Source organism: Ambystoma mexicanum, chromosome 2p, assembly GCF_040938575.1.
Source record: "Ambystoma mexicanum isolate Mex_15411 chromosome 2p, UKY_AmexF1_1, whole genome shotgun sequence".
NCBI lineage: Eukaryota > Metazoa > Chordata > Amphibia > Caudata > Ambystomatidae > Ambystoma > Ambystoma mexicanum.
The window spans coordinates 1222787734-1222807662 of NC_090923.1; the positions used below are offsets into that span (position 1 = coordinate 1222787734).

The window sequence follows — 19929 nt, forward strand, 5'->3', positions numbered from 1 at the left end:
TGTCACATACCTCCCGCTCCTCAGACACACACAGCACAGGATGCACCGGATGTTAGCTGCATTCTCTGGGGGAAGGTAAGGAGAGGGGAGGACTGTGCTTGATATTTTTCCCCTCTCCTGCTGGTATGGCCATCTTGACTCCTTCAACATGCCGTTTCCTCGTGCTTTGTGTACACATCTTTGTTGGAAATTATGGCAAGCACTTGGCAGTATGGGCTAGCCTTCCCTTTTGTTGTGTGGCCTCTCTGCTTCTTGTCGTGGGGTGACAGTGGCAGAGAGTCTTTGAAAGTGCGGGGGCTCTGTTCTGTCGCAGGCATGTCACATACCACCCGCTCCTCAGACACACACAGCACAGGATGCACCGGATGTTAGCTGCATTCTCTGGGGGAAGGTAAGGAGAGGGGAGGACTGTGCTTGATATTTTTCCCCTCTCCTGCTGGTATGGCCATCTTGACTCCTTCAACATGCCGTTTCCTCGTGCTCTGTATACACATCTTTATTGGAAATAATGGCAAGCACTTGGCAGTATGGCCTAGCCTTCCCTTTTTGTTGTGAGGCCTCTCTGCTTCTTGTCGTGGGGTGACAGTGGCAGAGAGTTTTTGAAAGTGCTGGGGCTCTGTTCTGTCACAGGCATGTCACATACTACCCGCTCCTCAGACAAACGCAGCCCAGGATGCACCGGATGTTGGCTGCATTCTTTGCGTGCAGCCTGTGAAACGGCGCAGATTTGGACGCGTCTGCAACTGGCCTGAAGAGTACCGGCCTGGCATAGTCTACACTTTGGGTTCGAGTCTCTGCGGTGCTGACTCAGCATTTCATCCTTCCTAGACGGATGCATTGGAACGATTTAGAGCTTGGGGCTACCAGCTACTGGATACAGGGCTCAAGCCACCTCTCAGTAATGTGGCGAGTTAGTGGTGTGTTTGGGTCTGTGCTAGCTATGGACACAGACTCCTTGTCCCGTCCTCTTCCTCTGAACTGCACGAGGGAAGGTCAAAGGAGATGATTTTCTTTTCCCTTGTCCGGCATGGAATTATAGAAAATGCATCATGGAAGTAATGGCCATTCAGACGGTTCCCAGTGTCTCTTCTTTTAGGGCCTAGGTCCTCCGGTGCTGACGTGTTGCTTTCACGCCTCCTCTCAGACTTGTGGGAAGTGATATGGCACATGGTGGCACATGTCTGTGCTTAGAGGGGTTCTCAGAGCCCCTGGTGCCGGTGGAGGGGGATGTCACTTCAGTGGGTTTTTCCAGTGTAGGAATACCACAGGTGGGGGGTTGCCTTTGATGTCTGCTATCCGGGATGGATTGCTTTGCCCTGCTTTGTGACAGTACTCTGCCCTTTTGACACCAGCCTGGTGGCTCCTCTGTCGGCTGGGGGGGCCCTGGTCTGCTGGACTTCTGGGCTGTCCTGTATCTTCCTTTTGATAAGTCAGATCATTTTGTGGGCTGACAAGCATGCTGTTATATTGTGGAGCAGGCATGCTTCAACGTCCTGTGATTTTCCTCTGGTGCAAGTGCAGTGACTGGCGGTTTTCCCTGGCTCCTCGTCTCTATCTTCTCTGAGGTGTATGGGACCGGTGGGGTTCGGCTTCCTGGGTAATGGGCTCCTTCCGGAGGGGGGTATCGGTTGCAGTTCTTGTCTCCTCCTGTCCAGGTTTGCATGGTTAGGACTTTGGTACCCAGCTCACAGTCGAAGTAGTTACCGTCTTGCCCGTTCCTCTCCCTGTTCAGGGTCAAGTTTTCTACTTGCGGGTGTTCCTGGTCCCTATGCCTTCTAGGATGTGTCAACTGCTTATGGGTCTCAAAACCCTGCACTGCTTGTCCGGACGTCTGGGGAGAGTGTACTCTGGATGTTGTGCAGGGGGGGCACTTGCTGGCTGGTCTGTGCTGGGTTTTCAGAAGGCAGTGTGTCTCGGCTCGCCTGTTGCTGAAGTTACGGGGCACGTGGCGTCTTGCGTTTTTCGGTTCCTTGAGCCTGTCTTCGGTTATGTCCCCTGGTGTCTTATACTCTCTCCCACTGGTTTCCGACGTCTCGGCTTTCGTAGTTGTGTTTTCGATGTCCCCAGCGCTGCGAGTCTCCCCGCTGTGGTAGCGGGGGGTTTCAGGTCTACAGGCTGAGGTGTGCATGGTCCATCCTCCTGTGGCCTCTCTTACTACCAACGCCAGCAGAAAGGGTCTACATTGGGGGTCCTCTCAGCTCAAGGGTTGTGTGATCTGGGGAGAGCCGGCGATCATCCAATTGGCAAGAGTTGTGCCATTGTCCAAGCTCTGGTGTACTACAAGGAGTTGCTGGACGGTCGGCGGTTTTGATCTGATCGGACAATACGACGGCCTTGGCATATGTCAACTGCAAAAGGGGTTCCAGCTGTTCCTTGCATGCTCTGGCAGCGCTGATAGGCACCTGGGAGAAATCTCATCTGGTGTCTCTGGTGGCCTCACGTATCAGAAGGGTGGACAATGTTCAAGCGGATCTTCTCAGATGCTGGTTTTCACTCCTCAGCGGAACTGGTCCTGTTGGCCCAGGTCTTTGCAGTGACTTGTGTCAGATTAGGGTCCCCGGTTCTAGACCTGTTTGCATCCCCGGCCTCAGCAGAAGTTCGCCTCTTCTGCTCTCGGTTTCAGGCCGGGGGGATTGGGGAATGGACGCCCTCTCTGTACAGTGGCCTTGGGGTTTTCCTTTATGCCTTTCCACCTATTCCCCTTCTGCCCCGCATGGTTTGGCGCATCAGAGTGTCCAGGGTGACTGTGTTGTCGTTAGCTCAGTTCTGGTCCCGCCGGAGTTGGCTCCCCTCTCTGTTGGAGCTTCGGTCCTAGGAACCTTGGCTGATTCTGAGGTGGCCGTGTCCCCTTCAAGGGGATCTGCGGTTGGAATTCCACTGGATGCAATGGGCAGTGTGGCTATTGCTCAGTCTAGGTTGATATCTCGGGGGTTCTCAGATCCTGTAGTTGAGTACATAATGGATGCTCTTAGACCCTCCACTCTGAAGCTGTTCTGATAAAGGGCTTCCCCCTTCGGATCTCCCTCTTGTATTACGGTTCATTCAAGGGCCTCCTTTTGAGCCCTTTTCCGAGATTGATATCAAACATCTTACACTGAAATCTGCTTTTCTTATTGCCTTCACTTCTGCCCGTAGGCTTGGGGAGATTGGGGCTCTCTTATGTCACCCTCCTTTCCTGAGGGTGCTGCCAGACTCGGTGCTGCTGAGGTGTGGCCCGAAGTTCCTCCCTTAAATTGTATCTCGGTTTTCATACCTCTCAGGATCTGGTTCTCCCTGACTTCTTTCATGATCCGAGAATGCATGAGGAGGTGGCTTGGCTTAACATTATGTCCGGCGGGACGTGTTGGAGTATTTGGCTAGGTTTGCTTTTTCCCACCAATCTGATAGTCTTCTGATTGCTTGTGGTCCGGCTGGGGCTGGGCAAAACACATCTGTGGTTTTCCATTTTCCGATGGTTCCAGGTTGTGATCCCAGTGCCTATTTGGCTTTTGGCCTGCCTGTGCCTGCGCACGATCAGGGGCGGTCCGCCAGGGGTTTGGCGGCTTCCTGGGCCGATGCAAGGAGGGTTTTTCTCTGCAAGAGATTTGTATGGCTGCCACCTTGGCTGGTCTAAGGATTTCCATCAACCGCTATGGGTTGAGTTTCTCCCACTCGGGGGGGTGGGGGGGTTGGTTCCTTCGTGGTTGGAGTTTTATCTGTGGGTATGTGAATTAAGAGTTATTGTGGGTGTGTTTGCTGCACTGTTTTTAGCTCTGTTTCTCATTGGGACCTTTTCCCCGTTGCTGCTTTGGTGTACCTCATGAAGTAAGTACTGGGACGAGGAAGAGTGGACGTGGAGGTAATGCTCTGATTACTTACCGGTAATCTTCATTACTCCTAGTCCTACTCTTCCTCGTCACAGTACTGACGACCCTCCTCACCCTCCCTGCGGGGAAGGTCCCATGCTCTGGCTTGGTAATATGAAACTGAGTGACGTGGATGTGGGGGAGGAGTTATAGGAATTTAAAGAAATAGAAGAAGGTCCTGTGTCGGAGGCAGGGGCCTCATGAAGTAAGTACTGTGACGAGGAAGAGTAGGACTAGGAGTAATGAAGATTACCGGTAAGTAATCAGAGCAGTATCTCGTCAGCCGCTGCGATGCAAATTCACAATAATGTTCTAGCGGCATCTTCCTTGGCGATGATTCCCTTCCTTAAACTCTATGAAGCATTAAGCGAACGGATTCAGGACCAAGGGGCACTCTTAGCGAACCTAACCCAGAAAATAGTTGAAGCTGAAAAGTCAAATATGTACTTAAAAGATAAAATTCAGGCAGAAGCCGAGCGAACTGCAGCGTGGCAACGAAGGCAATACGACTTAGCTCTCCGAAATAGTTGCCAACAGGAGAAACTAGTCGATGGCCTGATAGAAGCTCTGAAGTCAACACAAAAATGTCAATGCTATATGATGCATGAGCATGATGGTGCATGCACCAAGCAGCCTGTTAAGAAAACCTCCAACATACCATCTGTTGGAAGCATAACAACACCTATTACAGTTTCAATGGTTGCTGACAGCGCGACAAAAAGTAACGAAGTAGATTGTCAACAAAATATCAACAATCCAACCAGGTTAGATGGAAAGAAGTCTCCGCATATTAGTCTGGACACCGACCTTACCGTTGAAAAGGAGAACCGTTCTGGAGGTCACGGAAGCCAACCGAACGATAAATGCATAAAAGACGTCAGCATTGAATCGCACCAGGACAACACTCAATCACAATCTGATCTGCCCAGCAGCCACTTTTCTTCCTTCGGCATCTTCACTGGCCCAGCAAAAACCACTTCAATTATCCCACCTAAAATTGTTACAAATATAGTTGGGAAAAAAGTAAGTGGGAAAACAACAAAGACTTCAACACACTCTAAACCAGTGGGTTCCTCTAAGACCAAAGCATTTATAAGGAACCTATCCACGGCCCCGAGACTGAGCTTATTTAAACGCAACGTGGGCCACAAAAAGTCCAAGCCCGACTCTGCCTCAAACAAGGCTATCTGTGCTCATCCAACTCAAGAAAACCATAAACCTTCCTTGAAACAAAGAAGAATCATTTCTGACTCGGAGACAAGCTTCACTACAATCGTATCCATCTCAACAAATCTATGCGACTTGTCTACATACTCGCTTCAAGACGACCATGACGCAGAAAGCATTTCATCCTGCCATCTTGTCGTCACAACTCATATATCTGACGAGAACCCAAACAATGGCCCTGTAAAAGTAGTGAAACCAATGGTTGAGCACCAGCAAACAAGCATTGTGGGCTTAGCAAAATCTTCTCAGGCCCATGTAGCTGTGTCGGAGCTGAATCCAAAACTCACATCGAATCAACAAAATCAACGCGTTCATTTTAAAAGCAGAGTTCATGAGAATAATCACACCAAAGACCCACTTGGCTGTCATAAATTACGTCTACAAAACATCCAAAGCGATGACGCTGAAGTAAACCTCAACCGAGCAAACATTATGAAATTATTTAAATGCGTGCCTTCACTGCGAACCATTGATTCAGACGACATACGTGTCATGCCGCCGAGTTCCTGGCGTCTATGGAGCCGCTGGCGACACGGTACTTAGTCCCGTCCGCCAGCAGCTTTCTGTCACGCCCCCTATTTCCTGGTTTCACTTTCCTCCTGTTCTCATTGGTTGAGCGCTCCGCGGCCCGGTGTTTTAACCAGCCACTTCCGGGTCACGGACGCGTCACAACGCTTCCGGTTTCGCCCCGTTAACTCTGAGTTGCTTGCTCTCTTTTGCTCTCTTCTGGGTTACTTGTTTTTTCCACCGGTTGGGTCCTCGTGCCCAGTCCGGCTCCCTCTCTGTTCATCCTTCGTGCCTCCGCTGTTTCTGCCTGCCCTTCTCTCGCTCCCTTGGCTTTGCTTCTCTTGCCCGCCTCCTCTGCCCTCCTTCCAACTCGCTTACCCTCCTTCCTTCCCATCTTCACTTACCGCCTTTCTTCGTCTTGACTGTTCCGCTTGCTCCGTCCTTCTGTATCCTTCTGCTTCTCGCTCTGCTCCGTCCCTTCTGTGTACCAGTTCCCTGCTTTGTCCATTGGATTTGCTCTCGCCTACCACTCGGATAAGTTTGCTGTGACCTACCGTGTACCAGTCTCCTGCCTGTTCCCCTGGACTGCCTTTGCCTACCGTTTTGTTACTTCCACTTCTAGCCTCACGTGTACCAGTTCCTCGGACCGCTTACTGCACTGCCTGTGTCCCCGGGGGGTTCACTCCCATGTGTTGCCTCCAGACACTTTCCACCAGCTCTCACCCTACAAGGCTTCCTGGTTCCACTCCTCCAAAGCACCCGGCGATAGCACAGGGGTTTTTTGTGCCTAAGGGCTTTTTCCCCTCCTGGTCGTTCCCGGGGGAGGGGCCGTTTGGTCTCCCTTTTTGGGGGGCATGGTGGCTTCCTCCCGGGGTCGGCCCTATCTACATAAAAAAAAGGTGCGATCACGAAGAAAGGAAAAGACGGGTTCTTGGAAGGAAGAAGAAGGTGAGGAGTCGGGGGAGGGGGAGATCTCGGAATCTACACTGTCGGATGAAGATATCACCGACCCCGGTGACAGTTTGCGACGCCAAAAAGAGATGGCCAACCCAGAGCAGGTACAACAACTCGTAGCCGCTGTACAAAGTCTAAATTTGGAGATGCAGAACCTCAAGACAGCTAACGCCACCCTACAACAGCGTCTGACGGACAGGGAAAGACCTTTAACCGATTTACCTCCACTTCCCCTAGTATCAGGGAAGTTCGATGGTTCCCCTAAAAGGGTTAAGGAGTTCCTGGACGCATGCAATCTTCATTCTTCCTTTCGCCCTCAGACCTTTGCCTCAGACCACGCCAAGGTGGGTTCATGATCACCCACATGACCAGGAATGCCCTGGCTTGGGCTACCCCTCTAGTAAACCAGCCAGACCCGGGTTTACAGGACTACAATGCCTTTAAGGCTCTGATTCAACAAACCTTTCTGCGAACAGAGAGTACCTACTTGGCCTCGGAGGACCTCCTTGACACCCGTCAGGGGAATTCTGATCTACTGACATACATCACCGCTTTCAAACAGGTGGCAGCTGAGGCAGGTTGGCAGGAACAGGCCCAGTATGCCATATTTCAGCGAGGTTTAAGGGAGGAATTGAAGGACGAACTAGCCCGGATAGAAAGACAAGTGTCTTTTGCCGAACTCCTGACAGCTGCCCTCCGAATTGACTTCAGAATGACGGAAAGACGTCAAGAAAAGAAGACGACCAGGTTAAGTGTACCCCCTCTCTTGGAGACTCACTCACCCGCGTCAGTGCCCTTCCAACGGACCGCTAAGGAAGAACCTATGCAGATCGGAACCACCAGAGCCCCACTCACACCTGAAGAAAGGAAACGGCGCAGGGAGAGCTCCCTGTGTATGTACTGCGGGTCTTCCTCACATCTAAGAGATTGTCCGGAAGTACCGCCCAGAAGGTCAGGAAACGCTCGCCCTCGGTAAACATTGGGACACATTACCGAGGGGCTGCTATTAGTCCCTACGCGCCTCTTTCTGTAACCTCCACAGAAACGTCTGAGGACTCCCGGTTGATGGTGCTCACAGTTTCTCTCAGAGTGGGCACCAAGGAAGTAACCACTTTAGCTCTACTCAACTGTGGAGCAGCAGGGAACTTCATGGATACCCATTGGGCAGAACGACATGGAGTGAAAAGGATAGCCAAACGAGAAGATCAAAAGGTGGAAGGGGTTGATGGCGAACCTTTGAGCTCGGGTTTGATCAATCACACCACAGAAGCACTCACTTTGTCCATCCAACAACATATCGAAAGCATCACATTCGATATCATCAGGGCTGCTCACTGCCCCCTAAACCTGGGTATCTGTTGGCTACGCAGACACAACCCCAGTATTGACTGGTCTAGAAACTTACTTAGTTTTCAGTCCTCGCTATGCAAATCGGAATGCTTGTCAGAACCAAGATTCGAGACCGTCAAGACCACAAATAGCTGCGAGGTCAGAACAGTACACTGTCTCCCACACTACCTGAAGGAGTTCAACGAGGTAGCAACTGAAAAGATACCCGTCGAGCTTCCTCCGCACCGGCCTGAAGACTGTTGCATAGATCTCACCCCAGGAGCACTGGTACCCTTCGGTAGGATGTTTTCACTGTCTTTGGAAGAGAAACAATACCTCCGAAAGTATTTGGACAGCAACATGGAAAATGGGCTCATAAGGCCTTCAAAGTCCCGAGCAGGGGCATCCTTGTTCTTCATCTCTAAATAAGATTCAAAGGAGTTGAGGCCGTGTATAGATTATCCCGGTCTAAACAAGGTCACCATAAAAGACCGGTATCCAATGCCATTGATCACTGATATCCTACAAGCTGTACAGGGTGCCACAATCTTCACCAAACTCGACCTGAGGAATGCTTATCACCTACTCCGGGTGCAGAAAGGAGACGAATGGAAGACAGCATTCCGGACTCCTTTCGGACTTTTCGAGTACCAGGTAATGCCGTTCGGGTTGGTAAACGCCCCGTCGGTATTCCAACGGTTTATGGACAGACTATTCTCCGATCTCCTGTGCCAAACCACATTGGTATACTTAGATGACATTCTGATCTACTCCCGCACTCCTGAAGACCACGTGGAACACGTCAGGGAAGTATTCCGAAGGCTCCAGAGAAATCATTTGTCTGTTAAACTCGCCAAATGTGTATTTTCAGCCTCCTCCCTCCATTCCTTATCTAGGATACATACTGTCCGACCACGGTATCTCCATGGATCCACACAAAGTGTCTTCCATCATTGAATGGCCTTCACCTACCTCAGTCAAAGAGATACAGAAATTCCTGGGGTTAGCAAACTTCTACCTGAGATTTATCCCTAATTTCTCTCAAAAGATAGTACCCATCACCTCTCTTTTAAAGAAGTCTGCAACTCCATTCAAATGGTCAGCAGAGGCGGAAGACAGTTTTGGGAATCTTAAGGAAGCCTTCTGTTCTGCACCCATCCTACAACAACCAAACCAACATCTACCCTTCATTCTAGAGACGGACGCTTCATCAGCCGCAATAGGGGCTGTGCTTCTTCAAGAAATCCAGGGTACAGAACATCCTGTGGCTTATTTCTCAAAGACCCTAAACACCAGTCAAAGGAACTACTCGGTCATAGAGCGAGAGCTGTTAGCCATGCAGGCGGCCTGTGTAGAATGGCGCCATCTGCTTCAAGGAGGAAGGTTCCCGTTCACCATTCGGACCGATCACAAGAACTTGCAGGTTCTCAAACAGTTCGAGTGCTACAACACTCGACAGGCCCGATGGGCTAATTTCTTCGCTCAATTCGAATTCCACATAACCTACATCCCCGGCAAGATGAATGTTGTAGCCGATTCTCTCTCCCGCCGGTGTGATTACATGCCAGAGACAGATGCACCTCTTGAACGGATGTTTCCCCAGTCCAGGACTATCAGAGTTGTTTCTAAGTTCCTTAAGCAGGTGTAGGAGGACTCTGGAGGTCGCTTTGAAGTGGAAAGACATTCTAAGGATCTGGCCTATGAAATCAGGAACGGCCTTTACCTTGTCGGAGGAAAACTCTATCTACCCACACCGGCTTTCCGCAAGACGGCACTTACCTGGTGTCATGACTCCAAACTTGCAGGACACAGGGGTGTGGCTGGCACTCTCGAATACCTTCAAAGACATTTCTACTGGCCTACGATGAGAAGGGATGTAGATCGGTATGTTCAGTCATGTATCGTCTGTCTGTGGAGTAAGTCATCCCGTCAACGACCAATCGGTCTACTGGAACCAAGTGCTGTACCAAAGGGTCCTTGGAGCACGATTTCTACGGATTTTATAGTGGATTTGCTCCCGTCTCAAGGATGCACCTGTGTCATGGTGGTAGTGGATTCATTTACCAAATTGGCTCACTTCTCCCCATTGCCTGGTGTTCCCGCTGCAGCCAAGATGGCGGAAGTGTTTCTCCAAGACATATTCCGGTTACACGGTATGCCTAACAAAATAATTTCAGACCGGGGTAGTCAGTATACCTCCCGGTTCTGGAAGGCACTGTGTGTCAGACTAGGTATCGAAAGAGCTCTCACTTCTGGATTCCATCTGCAATCCAATGGGCAAACCGAACGCCTGAACGGAACCCTGGAACAGTACTTAAGGTGCTTCATCAACTCCCAACAGGACAACTGGTGCACGCTACTCCCTCTAGCAGAATTCTCCTACAATAACTCCACACATACCGCTCTGGGGTTTAGTCCTTTTTTCGGTACTTATGGTCTTCACCCTCGTTCCATTCTTCCTGTCTCGGGCCTCTCTACTAGCTTACCATCGGTAGATTCTTCCCTCTCCCTCCTTAGAGAGACACACAAGAAGGTAGAGGAAGGCCTTAAGTCAGCCCAAGCTCAGAATTGCATTCAAGCCAACAAACACCGAAGACCTGTACCAGGATGGGATGTGGGTACCAGGGTCATGCTCTCCACTAGGTATTTACCTCGTTGGGTCCATCCCTCCAAGCTATCTCCCAAGTACCTAGGGCCATACGAGATCATACAGAAGATCAACCCTGTGGCTTTTCGCTTGAAATTACCCAACAACCTCAAAAGGGTCCACCCTGTTTTCCATGCCTCTCAACTCAAGTCCTTTCATGCTGACACTTGGGCACATCAGGTTAGACAGGCCCCGATTCCTCAGGGTTCTACTCGGGCGGAATATGAGGTCGCCCAACTCTGTGACTCCAGGTATCATAGAGGCAGGCTGGAATATTTGGTTAAATGGAAGGGCTACCCTTCATCGGAAAACTCTTGGGAACCCATCACACACATAAATGCTCCTGTCTTACTTTGCAAGTACCACTTCTTTCATCCAGGGAAACCAGGGGGAGGATCTTATAGGAGGGGGCATACTGTCATGCTGCAGAGTTCCTGGCGTCTATGGAGCCGCTGGCGACGCGGAACCTAGTCCCGTCCGCCAGCAGCTTTCTGTCACGCCCCCTATTTCCCGGTTTCACTTTCCTTCTGTTCTCATTGGTTGAGCGCTCCGCGGCCCAGTGTTTTAACCAGCCACTTCCGGGCCACGGACGCGTCGCAACGCTTCCGGTTTCGTCCCGTTAGCTCTGAGTTGCTTGCTCTCTTTTGCTCTCTTCTGGGTTACTTGTTTTTTCCGCCGGTTGGGTCCTTGCGCCCAGTCCGGCTCCCTCTCTGTTCATCCTTCGTGCCTCTGCTGTTTCTGCCTGCCCTTCTCTCGCTCCCTTGGCTTTGCTTCTCTAGCCCGCCTCCTCTGCCCTCCTTCCAACTCGCTTGCCCTCCTTCCTTCCCATCTTCACTTACCGCCTTTCTTCGTCTTGACTGTTCCGCTTGCTCCGTCCTCCTGTATCCTTCTGCCTCTCGCTCTGCTCCGTCCCTTCCGTGTACCAGTTCCCTGCTTTGTCCATTGGATTTGCTCTCGCCTACCACTCGGATAAGTTTGCTGTGACCTACCGTGTACCAGTCTCCTGCCTGTTCCCCTGGACTGCCTTTGCTTACCGTTTTGTTACTTCCACTTCTAGCCTCACGTGTACCAGTTCCTCGGACCGCTTACTGGACTGCCTGTGTCCCTGGGGGGTTCCCTCCCAAGTGTTGCCTCCAGACACTTTCCACCAGCTCTCACCCTACAAGGATTCCTGGTTCCACTCCTCCAAAGCACCCGGCGATAGCACAGGGGTTTTTTGTGCCTAAGGGCTTTTTCCCCTCCTGGTCGTTCCCGGGGCAGGGGCCCCTTGGTCTCCCTTTTTGGGGGGCACAGTGGCTTCCTCCCGGGGTCGGCCCTATCTACATAAAAAAAGGTGCGATCACGAAGAAAGGAAAAGAAGGGTTCTTGGAAGGAAGAAGAAGGTGAGGAGTCGGGGGAGGGGGAGATCTCGGAATCTACACTGTCGGAAGAAGATATCACCGACCCCGGTGACAATACGGATCGTTGAATACGCCACTGAAAAATGTTCAGACAAGGTGCTGCTTCATATCAACTCAGTAAGCGTACGCAGCACTCTTCTAAAGGCTAGCGACGAGCTGCTGTTCTTCGGCTTTGAAATCCTGCCTGAACCAGATCAAGACGAACTTAAGCGCACAGAAAGAGTAAAAGAAGGAAACAAGCAACAAAAGAAACCTGTTGATTCGGCTGCACTAAGGCAGTCTATGAGTGTCACCATGAGCTCAAGACCGGACCAACTGTTGCAAAGAAACGCCCCACCGAAAAAATTCTAGCAAAACCAGGCTAGAAATCAGCACTAGCCATGACTAACCAAAAGTGAAAATCCAATCTTACTTATTTCCTGGAACACCTGTGGATATAAACATCTATTTAATGACTTTGAGACACCTTTGGAAAACGTCTTTATTATATGCTTGCAGGAAACATGGCTTTGCACACCTCCCATCTGCAATGGATTTAATATCTTATTAAACGCTGCTGTTAAAAATGCCAAAGGCCGCCCAAGTTCAGGCCTTATAACAATGGTGAGGATAACTCAATCCTGGTCTGCGCCTGAGTCAATAAATCGTAACCCATACGTGCAAGGTACCATCATGCACACAATGGGAACAAATCGTACAGAGAAGCAACACTTACTGATTATAAACATTTACTGGAACCCAACAAAGATCAGTTCAGACGCTCTCATATCGGCAATCACACAGATAATTGACGACGCGATGCTAGAATATAAAAACTTGTCAGTCATCTGCTGTGGAGATCTGAACTGCACTTGGTTCCAGTTCGATCTTCCCTCGAAAAACTATCAGTTGTTGCCGAACGACACGATTGAAGACAGAGAGCAAAGCTGGCAGACTGCCATGAGTGTGCGCGATCTACACATGCTGAATGGAACAACAAAAGGGGATATTCCTGCCAAGCCAACCTGGAATCGTGATTCTACACACAGCATTCTCGACTACATATGGATTTCAAGTAATCTTGAACCAAAGCTAGTTGATCTACAAATAAAAAAAACGAAATATAGCGATCACAGCCTATTGCAACTCTGCTTCATGGCAGATATGTATCAGCCGAAGAGTTCCATCAATGACACCTTAGAAATAAACTCTAGTGGAAATCGTCTACGACTAAGTGGCAACCAGATCCAAGATCTTGGAGTGAAGCTACTGAACAATCCAGCTACTCAAGGGCCTGATTATACTCCACTGCTGACAGACTTCACCGTGCCCGGAAAAACCTCACAAAATATCGGACGGACTCACCGACATATATACTGTAAGGTGTTACAAGATGCAAAAAAGGTCTTACGGAAAGATCTGAGGAAACTAGGAAAATGCTTATCAAGTATGGATATCCAAAAAGCGATAAAATCAAGACGCACGATCTATCGAAATTGGGCAAGGTCGCATGCTATTATCATCGAGCAAGATCATGCTGAGCATATGCTACGTCTAATCATGACAAAGAACACATGTGACATCTGGAAGATCCTGAATATGGATCTTTCAAAATGTACTCCACATCTAATAAACACCATATCAGCTGACGCATGGGACTTACATTTTTCCTCGGTTTTCAAAAAACCTGAATCTGAAGTCGCGATAACGATCAGCACTGTTGACAATCAGTAGGATGTGCAGATGGAGCACGATGAACTCGTCTGTGCAATTAACGCCTTGAAGATCTCGCGTGCCGCTGGTCCAGACTTGATTTCAAACATCGATCTAAAAAAACATCCAAGCGAGTGGGCGGATTTCATCGGAAAGCTATTCACCAAAATTAGCCTGGCCAAAAAATTGCCGGAATCATGGATGACCGCGATTGTGGTGCCAATTCACAAGCGGGGCAGTTGGGACGATCCGAACAACTATCGCCCAATTGCCTTGCTAGATACGATTGGAAAAATATTTGGTTCGAACTTGCGCATTAAACTCGCAAAATGGGCAAAAACGTCACAGATAAACGACATATGGCAAACCGGATTCAAGAAGGGGGTTGGAGTGGACGTAAATCTGCTTATTCTGACAATTTTAAAACTGGAAACCTTAAAGAAGAATGGTAAGATAGATGTTGCCTTCATTGATTTGAAACAAGCGTTCGATGGTGTGAATCGCAGTTTATTATGGGCGAAATTGCTAAAATGGCGCTGTCCGGCATCTATTCTGGAACCAATTATCGCTCTTCACGATTACACATCAATTAAAGTCAGGCTAAACAACAGCGGTGTGCTATCCAAATCCATCATGACGCACAAAGGTGTCAAGCAAGGATGCCCTTTAGCCGAGGAGCTATTCAAACTATTCCTGGCTGATTTACCAATCTATCTTAACCAAGTTTCATGCTTCCCGCCTAAGATAAATCAAACTCCGATCAAATGTATAGTCTATGCGGACGACTTGGTTCTGATGGACAGAACTCAAATTGGGCTGCAGCGTCTATTAACAGGTCTGCAAACGTACATGGTTCTAAATGAATTGTCAATAAACACCACAAAAACAAAGATTATGTCTATTGGAAACGTCAGAAGTAAAAAAGACAAAGCATTTAGGTGGAAAATTGCTGAAATCAACACATCATCTGTTGACGCGATAAGATATTTGGGAATCCAATTTAATAATTCCATCAGAGAACAGCAATGGGTCGCGGAACTAACGTCAAAAATGACAAAGCTAGCTCTGCAAGCTGCAAAAATCAACAGGAACTATGGAAAATTCTCACTGGAACCCGTCCTCAAATTCTATCAACAAAAAGTAGTTCCAATAATAATCTTTGGGGCTGTGGCTGGTTGGAATATAAGCGAGACAACTTGGCATGTCTTAGAAGGTCGCTTTTGGCGGAAACTTCTGAAGCTACCACAGTCAACTTTGATAGCTATATTGGGATACGAAATTGCGATCAACTCATTGCATATGAGAGTGGTTTGGAACTCAATACCAGCAATGCGCAAAATGTCCCTATAATCACTGGCACCGGCATATAAACTCTTTGCCAACAACCAGACGCCGAACAATCGAGACCTTCTTAATACATGGTTTTGTAAATTATCGGCTTTTCTATCTGCAGCAAACATCAGTAACCAAGATCTTTTAACTCGCCCACAACACGCAAAAAAGAAATTCGACAACTGGGCGTGGATCATCAATAACGACTTAAGACTAAAGCTGAAGTCAACAAAATTGATGGGCGGCGATTGTAGGAAACTAAATGAACCAGCACGCTACTTATTGCACTGTCCGTCTCGTTATCATCGAGAACAATTTCTAAGGTTCCGAGCCAGCATTCTAAAAACCAAGGAAATTCTTTGGCAAAGAAAGGACAACTCCTTAAAAGATAATTTCTGCCGTTTCTGTGGAGATTCGATTGAAACAGCCAAACATCTGCTAATTGAATGTACGCAGACTGCCACTCAACGATCTTTAGATCTCGGACAATTCGCACCTTCAGATGATGATATGGAGGGGTGGTGGGCTAGGATTATTTCCGGTTCCAACATAAAACTTGCATCTGCAACTGTGAATTACTTTGATATGATTTTGAAAGTTGACGTTTAAACCTTAGTATCGGTGGTGCTATTCCTTGGGAGTGCTCGTGGTGCTCAACTTGTTTTTTTTTCTTCTCCTATATCCTTTTTTTCTTGTTCGTTTGGCTGTTTCTCTTTTTTCTTTTCCTGGTTAACTTGCTTATCCTTTGAAACAAAAGTTTGTTTTATGAATTCAAACTGTAGTTTTTTCAATAAAAAAATTTAAAAAAAAGATTTAACATTTATAAACCATAATGTTAAGAAACATGTTTATGAATAATTCGCTCAGAAATCCCTTTTTAATGTTGGCAATTAACCAAGGATATCGGCATGGGAGTACAGATAGAAGGAAGATGCGGTGTGAGGGGGACACAGCCTATTGGTGTTATTTTGGTCTTTGCTCATCCATTGTCCGCCCATGGCTAGGCTGCTCCCTATGGCTATTTCCACCCAGTAGATGCCCCTTCCCGCCCAAAACAGACCCTCTTCGGATTTCTTTAAAATATCTCTATTGCTCCGTAACATCCAACTATGGGGTCTCTTCGTTTTGTCTAAACCGTCTTCTGGGAGGTAATGGCTGAACTGCATCTGTAAATCCGCTCCTAATGTAGTCAAAATGTGTTAACCAAGCGTGCCTTCAGCCACTTCATTAATTGTATGCCCTTGCATGTGTTCCCTGCACTGAATTCCTGTTAAAAAAACAAGCATTGGCAAAGACAACAGTTTTGGCTCTTTTATAAGCATATAAGCATGAGATCGGCATTTGCAAGGCAATGCTATAATATGCACAGTTATGAACACCAATTGCCATACATCGGCCTGGCTGTACCGTTATGCTAGTATCTGGCAAAAGCCAAAGCTTGCCTCTTTTATCTCAATTGACTGCACCTATACACTCATGACAGAGATCACCATTCTACTGTCCACATTACACAATAGACATCTACTGGCCCCACAAACACTGCAGGTAACCATTTGGCACCCATCTCCTCTGTGCACACTAAGACAATTCATCCTTTGTATCACTCTCAACATCTTGTCACGCGCACCCATTTAGCAGTCCTTGAGCCATCTTCTCTCTCAGGGCAGACCTCCTTTGACCATACCACTAATAACAAAACCAACATAACTAAGCCAAGAGAAGTGTTCCTGCCCCCCCTTTTCTTGATTGTGCGGGCTGGTGCGTGACCCCCACCCAATTGTCTCTCAGGTTCTCTTCTTCGTGTTTCAGGTCCTTGGCCTGCTAGTACAGCTCAATCAAGTTCCATAGATTTTCTTAGGTTTCTATACAAAAGGGAACTCTTATCCCCCTCACCAATGCCCTGCTCAACTTGCAAAGTTTGTTCTGTATATTCAACACTTTGATTTGTATGTCGCTCAACTGCGTGATTTGTGCCTTGTGCTCACCCTTCCAGGGTGCTTCGGTTTCTTCCAGGCAATGTGTTTTATTGGTCCCACATGGAGCCTCTGGCTCTAATATCAGATTTGGCTTATCGTGATTCTCCACCCTCCATGAGTGGCTTGGCTTCTGAGTTTGAATTTGGCTCTCTGGTCCTTCAGGCCATTGAATTATCTGCTGGCGCGTATCCCCACCTAGGGTTGTTATTTTCGGTTCACCCTTCCACAGCGTTTCTATTTGTGTAGTCTCTCTGCTAGCCCTTTGGCTCTCCAGTGCCTGTGTGAAGGACCCGGATGCGCCAGGAGGGTGCAGCAGGATGCACTCAACAGTTGACCAAAGAGGCACTGAGAGACTGCGAGAAAGAGGGAGCAGACCCTCGACCAGCCGACGCAGAGCCCAGCTGAGAAGTCGTGCATGCGACTCCACCGAGACTGAACTGTGCGTAAAAAGGGAGCAGAGCCTCAACTAGCCACCATGGAGCCCAGTTAAAGAGTTGCATAAGTGTCTCTGAGATGAGAAGAGACCTGACCCAATCCCATGCCCCTCCTGAGGAGCACCGCTCCAGACAATTAGGTGTGCGGCGGCTCAACAGAAAAGGGAGGATGGCAAAAGAGAGAGGAAGAAGCAAAGGCCAAATTGAGGCAGAACAGTGAGAACCCCAGAGAGGGTAGTGATAAAGCGAAGCGCCCCAGAAAGGGGACAGATGAAGAGAAGTGCCTTGGAGTTGGGCATAAGAAAGAGGTACACCCCAGAGTGTGAGCTGGGGGCAGAGAAAACCATAGAGTGGGAATTTAGAAAGAGGAATTCCCCATAGAGTGGAAGAAACCGAGAAAATCCCAGAATAGGCATGAGAAACACCCGAGAGTGGGGAAGAACCGAAAAATCCCCAAAGTGGGGAGAGACAGAGAAAACCCCAGAGTGAGAGGGAGAAAAGCTCAGGGTGGGGAGAGACTGAGAAACCCTTTGAGTGAAGAGGAACCCCGACTAACAGAATCCCCAAGGGGAGAGATGGGAGGAGTCTCAAAGGTACTGGAAAGAAACAGAGAGATTTGGAGCTGGGGCCTCTGGACACAAGTGCATCCCACCAAGAACTGTCTACTGCAAACTGGAACCAAGAGCACAGGCCTTTTCTAACAGGGACACCCAAATGAGGGTCAGTAGCCAGCAGCCATCTCTCAAAATACAAAACTCCCCAAATTCTTCTGCTGTTTGTAAGTTTCTTTAATAGAGAAACTGGTTAGGTTAGAGTAGGATTTCAGACGGAGGACTGTTGCATTGTTTTGACATTCTGGCGAGAGATCGCTTGTCACTTTCTTTTATGGAATAGGGTTTGAGTTTAGGGAAATATTGCAACTAGAAGGGCAGTGTTGGCGACTTATTTTAGGTCTTCCTGAAAGTATCCCTATCAATTTGATTAGATTGCAATTTGGCTTGTAGTCGCTGGATGCAAAGACTTAACTGAGGGTGACAGTTTTCTCTGACCATTATCTTTCTTTTGGTCCAATTTGTTTTCGCTGCATTTTGAGTTATTTGGCGGTCCGCTGTGTGGTTGGTGTCGGGGTCGTTTCTCCCTTTTATTTATTTTATTGGTATGGATTGTCACGGTTGCATTCTTGGTGACGTGTTTGGTTTGTATTTCCTTTGGGTTTCCTTTGGGGTTGGGGTTCAGGTTGCGGTTGCAGGGGCGGTAGCTCTCGTGCAGCACTTTGTTGGCTGGCTCGGTTTTTGTTATGATTGGTCATGGTGGCTTGATAAGACTGATCGAACTGTATATAAATTGAAATTATGGTACAGACTTACGGCAGATTTTGGAAGTGCACAGAAAAAAGATTATGAAATGTATTAACTAACTTTGTGAATTGTTTAAAAGATTGGATAAAGGTTTGTTTAAACTAAATAAAACAATAAACGAAACAGTATATTTGCAGTGCGGCTGGAGCGTCCTGGGAGTAAAATTGCTGTATTTTTCTAGGGGCTGATCGCCATTTGCCCATGTTAACGGTGTCGTGTCCTCTACTGGCACATGTACAGCCTGTACACTTTGCAGGGGCTGCCATGGCTCTCTGCCCATGTGTGTCTGGATTGCAGGGGCTGCCATGGCTCTCTGCCCATGTGTGTCTGGATTGCAGGGGCTGCCATGGCTCTCTGCCCATGTGTGTCTGGTTTGCAGGGGTTGCCATGGCTCTCTGCCCATGTGTGTCTGGTTTGCAGGGGTTGCCATGGCTCTCTGCCCATGTGTGTCTGGTTACGCCTGCTGGGATGTGGCTGTTCGGCTCATGTACACGGAGTGAGTACAGTCTGAGTACAGTCCTGCGGTGATGGTTGTACTCTGCTCATGCGGCTGCGGCTGATATTTCTGGGAGATGATCGTGCTGCATGGGTGTAATTTTATGGGGGGCAGGGGTGTTTGCCCCCCCACCCCCAAACTTTCATGGCTCACCATTTTGTCGACATTCATTTGGCTGGGGCACCCGGCTTTTCTACAGGTGTCATGTCCGCCCCCCAACATTTTCAGTAAAGTTACTCCACTGTCGTGCTGTGCTCCTGGACACATAGTGCATATTTATGGAGGGTGTCAGTCCTCGACTCGTGTGTATTTTTGCTAATGTTGGTGCCCTGCTGGGGTATATCTATAGGGGGCTCTACTAGGATATGCACAGCATATATTTTTCTGAAGGATCGCGGTTCTCTTATAGCATTAAACCAACGTACATTTACGTGTAGGAAGCGTATGCGTTGTACAGTGAGGGCCATCTTGGAAAATCCCCTGGTATCCACACAATGAATATAGTTCCTGGTTGATGGCGCTCTTTACTTGGGTATGTAGGCGCTCTGCTGCTCGCGTACAGCCGGTGTATACATTGGCACTCTGCTGGTGTACGCAACAGGCAGGACTTGTTGCAGCTCAGCAGGCCTCCCTTCACTGGCGGAAGTGGATCCAGGCAGGAATCAGGTGTTCTCTGTTCCCCTGGGAACGGAGGGGGAGGGGAGGAGGAGACGGGGAGGGACAGGGCGTCCC

At 48.6% G+C, this 19929-nt stretch overlaps 1 protein-coding gene across 4 annotated transcripts in view; it reads left to right on the plus strand.

Moving 5' to 3' along the window:
* The window catches only part of CCDC120 (coiled-coil domain containing 120), a 573003-nt gene that overhangs the window by 294211 nt on the left and 258863 nt on the right, over positions 1-19929 (plus strand). The gene's annotated exons all lie outside the window — the stretch shown is intronic.